We start from the raw sequence: 5,849 nt of genomic DNA on the forward strand, positions 1-5,849 counted from the left end.
GTGGGATAACTTCTTTTCGCCAACTCCTATGAGATTTATTCAACTTCCTGGTGATTCTCCACCACTTTATGTATCCAAATCAAGCTTCTCACAAAGTGATTCATCCTGGTTTGATTTGAACGACGATGAAGCTGTGCTATTCCCAAACTGGGAAACTGGAATCACCTGATTTGAAAGTGGGATAACTTCTTCTTGCCAACTCCTATGAGATTTATTCAACTTCTTGGTCTCCACCACTTTTATGTATCCAAATCAAGCTTCTCAGAAAATGATTCATCCTGGTTTGAACGGAACGACGAAGAAGCTGTGGTATTCCCAAACTGGGAAACTGGAATCACCTGATTTGAAAGTGGGATAACTTCTTCATCCCAACTCCTATGAGATTTATTCAACTTCCTGGTGATTCTCCACCACTTTATGTTTCCAAATCAAGCTTCTCACAAAGTGATTCATCCTGGTTTGATTGGAACGACGAAGAAGCTGTGCTATTCCCAAACTGGGAAACTGGAATCACCTGATTTGAAAGTGGGATAACATCTTCATGCCAACTCCTATGAGATTTATTCAACTTCCTGGTGATTCTCCACCACTTTATGTATCCAAATCAAGCTTCTCACAAAGTGATTCATCCTGGTTTGATTTGAACGACAGAGAAGCTGTCCTATTCCCAAACTGGGAAACTGGAATCACCTGATTTGAAAGTGGGATAACTTCTTTTCGCCAACTCCTATGAGATTTATTCAACTTCCTGGTGATTCTCCACCACTTTATGTATCCAAATCAAGCTTCTCACAAAGTGATTCATCCTGGTTTGATTTGAACGACGATGAAGCTGTGCTATTCCCAAACTGGGAAACTGGAATCACCTGATTTGAAAGTGGGATAACTTCTTCACGCCAACTCCTATGTGATTTATTCAACTTCCTGGTGATTCTCCACCACTTTATGTATCCAAATCAAGCTTCTCACAAAGTGATTCATCCTGGTTTGATTTGAACGACGATGAAGCTGTGCTATTCCCAAACTGGGAAACTGGAATCACCTGATTTGAAAGTGGGATAACTTCTTTTCGCCAACTCCTATGAGATTTATTCAACTTCCTGGTGATTCTCCACCACTTTATGTATCCAAATCAAGCTTCTCACAAAGTGATTCATCCTGGTTTGATTGGAACGACGAAGAAGCTGTGCTATTCCCAAACTGGGAAACTGGAATCACCTGATTTGAAAGTGGGATAACATCTTCATGCCAACTCCTATGAGATTTATTCAACTTCCTGGTGATTCTCCACCACTTTATGTATCCAAATCAAGCTTCTCACAAAGTGATTCATCCTGGTTTGATTTGAACGACAGAGAAGCTGTCCTATTCCCAAACTGGGAAACTGGAATCACCTGATTTGAAAGTGGGATAACTTCTTTTCGCCAACTCCTATGAGATTTATTCAACTTCCTGGTGATTCTCCACCACTTTATGTATCCAAATAAAGCTTCTCACAAAGTGATTCATCCTGGTTTGATTTGAACGACGATGAAGCTGTGCTATTCCAAAACTGGGAAACTGGAATCACCTGATTTGAAAGTGGGATAACTTCTTCACACCAACTCCTATGTGATTTATTCAACTTCCTGGTGATTCTCCACCACTTTATGTATCCAAATCAAGCTTCTCACAAAGTGATTCATCCTGGTTTGATTGGAACGACGAAGAAGCTGTGCTATTCCCAAACTGGAATCACCTGATTTGAAAGTGGGATAACTTCTTTTTGCCAACTCCTATGAGATTTATTCAACTTCCTGGTGATTCTCCACCACTTTATGTATCCAAATAAAGCTTCTCACAAAGTGATTCATCCTGGTTTGATTTGAACGACGATGAAGCTGTGCTATTCCCAAAATGGGAAACTGGAATCACCTGATTTGAAAGTGGGATAACTTCTTCACGCCAACTCCTATGTGATTTATTCAACTTCCTGGTGATTCTCCACCACTTTATGTATCCAAATCAAGTTTCTCACAAAGTGATTCATCCTGGCTTGATTGGAACGACGAAGAAGCTGTGCTATTCCCAAACTGGGACACTGGAATCACCTGATTTGAAAGTGGGATAACATCTTCATCCCAACTCCTATGAGATTTATTCAACTTCCTGGGTATTCTCCACCACTTTATGTATCCAAATCAAGCTTCTCACAAAGTGATTCATCCTGGTTTGATTTGAACGACGATGAAGCTGTGCTATTCCCAAACTGGGAAACTGGAATCACCTGATTTGAAAGTGGGATAACTTCTTCACGCCAACTCCTATGTGATTTATTCAACTTCCTGGTGATTCTCCACCACTTTATGTATCCAAATCAAGCTTCTCACAAAGTGATTCATCCTGGTTTGATTTGAACGACGATGAAGCTGTGCTATTCCCAAACTGGGAAACTGGAATCACCTGATTTGAAAGTGGGATAACTTCTTTTCGCCAACTCCTATGAGATTTATTCAACTTCCTGGTGATTCTCCACCACTTTATGTATCCAAATCAAGCTTCTCACAAAGTGATTCATCCTGGTTTGATTTGAACGACAGAGAAGCTGTGCTATGTTGAAGTGAAGACCAAATATTGGAGATAGGATGCCTTGGGAGTGATTGATGTATGGGTACTATCCGGACCAGCTATCCGTACAGTCCGTACTTGTGTGGGCATGATCAGAAGTGAATCTGGTAAATGGTAACAATGAGGATGTTACATTTACCACAACATCACTGATCGTGTAAGGAGAGGAGAAGAGCATGGATACAGGCTGTGACAGGCTGTCTATACTGGCTGGAAAGTAAAAGCATAAAGCAAGATGCTAAAGGCATAAAGCAAGATGCTAAAGCATGTGACACATCTGAGCCATCCATTCAAACCGGACAGCCACTCTTCCTGTTGACTCCACACGTTCTTAGCTCACATCTGATCTGATCCTAAAGGTTGAGTAGTCTATATTATTGTAAACAGGTCACTTTAATGAATGTATCGAGTTTTGAGTTCTTTCTCTCTATTCTCTCTATTATCTCTATTCTCTCTACTCTTTAATCTCTCAATATCTAAATCTGGTACCTAAATCAATCTTATTCTCACTAAACTCGTGTTCTACACTCACTAAATCTAAATCTAATATGGTATCAGAGCCAGGTTGCTCTAAAACCTGAGTTCATTCCGCAAATAGAAGTGTTCTTGAAGATTCTGGGTCAGTGAGTGTTCTTGAGGATTGGGTAGTCTTGGTTCTTGGCGTTTGTTGGTGTTCTCTTTTGATAGATGGAAACAGACGACGCTGAAGGGAAACAGTTGGTATTGGCTACATCTGATGGAAGGATTCATGAAGATGAGGAGATAGTAAAGCAAAGGGATGAAGACAAGTGTACTCATGGAAGTTCTAAGGCACTTGAGATCATCCGGGGGTCGCTCTCTAGTTCAATCCTGGAAGCTGATAGTCATGGTATGACAGCTAAGGAGGTATGGAAGAGCGTAGAAGAAGTGTATGGGAGCAGATCTCATTTATGCAAGGTCTTTGTGCTCAAGCGAGCCATTGATGATCTGAAGCTAGATGGAGAAGAGCTCACTGAGCACATGAAGAAGTTTAAGTGTTTATTGACAGAGTTAAAGATACTGAGACCAAGTACCTGTGACATTGGTACACTGAAGAAACGAGTTGAACAGGATGAAGTCGTCAGCCTCTTGTTGAGCTTAGATGAGTCTTACGATCAACTCATTATGGATATTCTTATGAAGGAAACTCTACCTGACTTGGAGAGGGTGTGTGGCTTGATAGAACAGGAACATCTAAGGATGCAACCTGTTGGGAAGGAACACAGTCTGAAGATACAACGAGTGATTGATTGCAAAAGTATGTATTCAGCATACATAGGAGACATAAAGGATGGTGGCAAATCAACTAGTGTACCTGAGGGGGGACAAGCTAATGAAGTGATCACTAGAAGAGAGTGGGATAAATTTGTAGCTGAAGCTAAGGCGCTGATGACTTCTAAGAAGCAGGGAAGTCATTCAACAAGTTCGAAGCCGATTATTGTTGATTCTGGTGCCAGCCATCACATGATAAGTGATAGGAATCTGATGAGTGAAGTGAGAACTGCTACTGGAAAGGTTCAGATAGCAAATGGAGATCAAATTCCTATAGAAGGGATAGGAAACTTGAAGCTATTTGATAGAGAATCAACGACATTGTATCTACCTAAGTTCACTTCGAATTTGATATCGGTAAAGAGAGCTACTGTTGACTTGCAATGTCAAGTAGTATTCAGGCCAGAGGAGGTGGAGTTTCAAGATCTTACAACCGGCCAAGTGATAGGAAAGGGGAGCAGCACCAACAACCTATACCATCTGCAATCAACTAAGCTCTCTAATCCCTCTCTATCTATGTGCATGAATAGTACTGCAGATGGTTGTGATAGCATTACTTGGCATGCTAGATTAGGACATCCTCACACTCGCGCCCTTAAACTCATGATGCCTGATCTATCACTAAAACAACTAGAGTGTGAAGCATGTATACTAGGGAAGCATTGCAAAACTGTGTTCCCCACATCTGAAACTGTCTATGCGAATTGTTTTGACTTGGTACACTCTGATGTGTGGACTTCTCCGTGCTTGTCTAGAGATAGTCATAAATACTTTGTGACTTTTATAGATGAGAAATCAAAGTATACATGGGTGACATTGCTTCCCTCTAAGGATAGAGTGTTAGAAGCGTTTATAAACTTCCAAGCTTATGTCACTAATCACTATAATGCTACTGTGAAGGTACTGAGATTAGATAATGGAGGTGAATACACAAGTCATGCATTCAAGAATCATCTCCTGAAGCATGGGATCATTCACCAAACCAGCTCTCCCTACACACCACAGCAGAACGGTGTGGCCGAGAGGAAGAATAGACATCTGATGGAAGTAGCTAGATCAATGATGTTTCATTCCAATGTTCCCAAGAGGTTTTGGAGTGATGCTGTTGTCTCAGCATGTTATCTCATCAACAGGACGCCAACCAAAGTCCTAAGAGATGTATCACCGTTTGAAGTGCTGAATAAAGTCAGGCCACAAGTTGGACATCTTAGAGTGTTTGGGTGTATCTGTTATGTGTTGATTCCAGGAGAGAGGAGGAACAAGCTTGAGGCAAAGAGTACTAAGGCTATGCTCATTGGATACTCTATCACTCAAAAGGGTTATAAGTGCTATGATCCAGTGAACAGAAGAGTATGGGTGTCTAGAGATGTTAAATTCATTGAAGGGAAGGGGTATTATGAGGAGAAGGTATGGGATGAGTTGAAGGATCTTACGCAAACACCATCAGATAAGGCAACAAATCTGAGGTATGTCCTGGAGAATCTTGGGATTAACATGTCCCAGGATCAAGGAACAAGAAGAGAATCACCAAACAGCACAAGTACTCAAGAGGAGAGAGGTACAAGAAGGTCTCCTCCTGATCATGAAGGGGGAACTGAAGCTGAATCACCAGTGCAACACCAACCAAGTGATTCAAGTGGGAGTCATGATCAAGAGGAAACGCATGAAGAAGAGGGCCGTAGATCAGACAGAGAGGCGCAGAATGATGATAGAAATGCGCAGACTGATGGGATGGAGCAGAGTGCTGAGGGCATCGAGCAGACAGTGGTACAGGATTCAGTGGAATCAGTGGGAGTTCAGGAACCAGAAACCGGAGTTCAACAGTTGAGGAGAAGTACGAGGGTGAGGAAAGACCCATCAAATTGGGTAAACACCAGAATCTACTACAATGCAGAGGCGGTAGCACATCCAAAACAGGCGGTGTGCTCATTTGCAGCGTATCCAGAAGAGCA

This window comes from Brassica rapa, unplaced genomic scaffold (genome assembly GCF_000309985.2).
Source record: "Brassica rapa cultivar Chiifu-401-42 unplaced genomic scaffold, CAAS_Brap_v3.01 Scaffold0342, whole genome shotgun sequence".
NCBI lineage: Eukaryota > Viridiplantae > Streptophyta > Magnoliopsida > Brassicales > Brassicaceae > Brassica > Brassica rapa.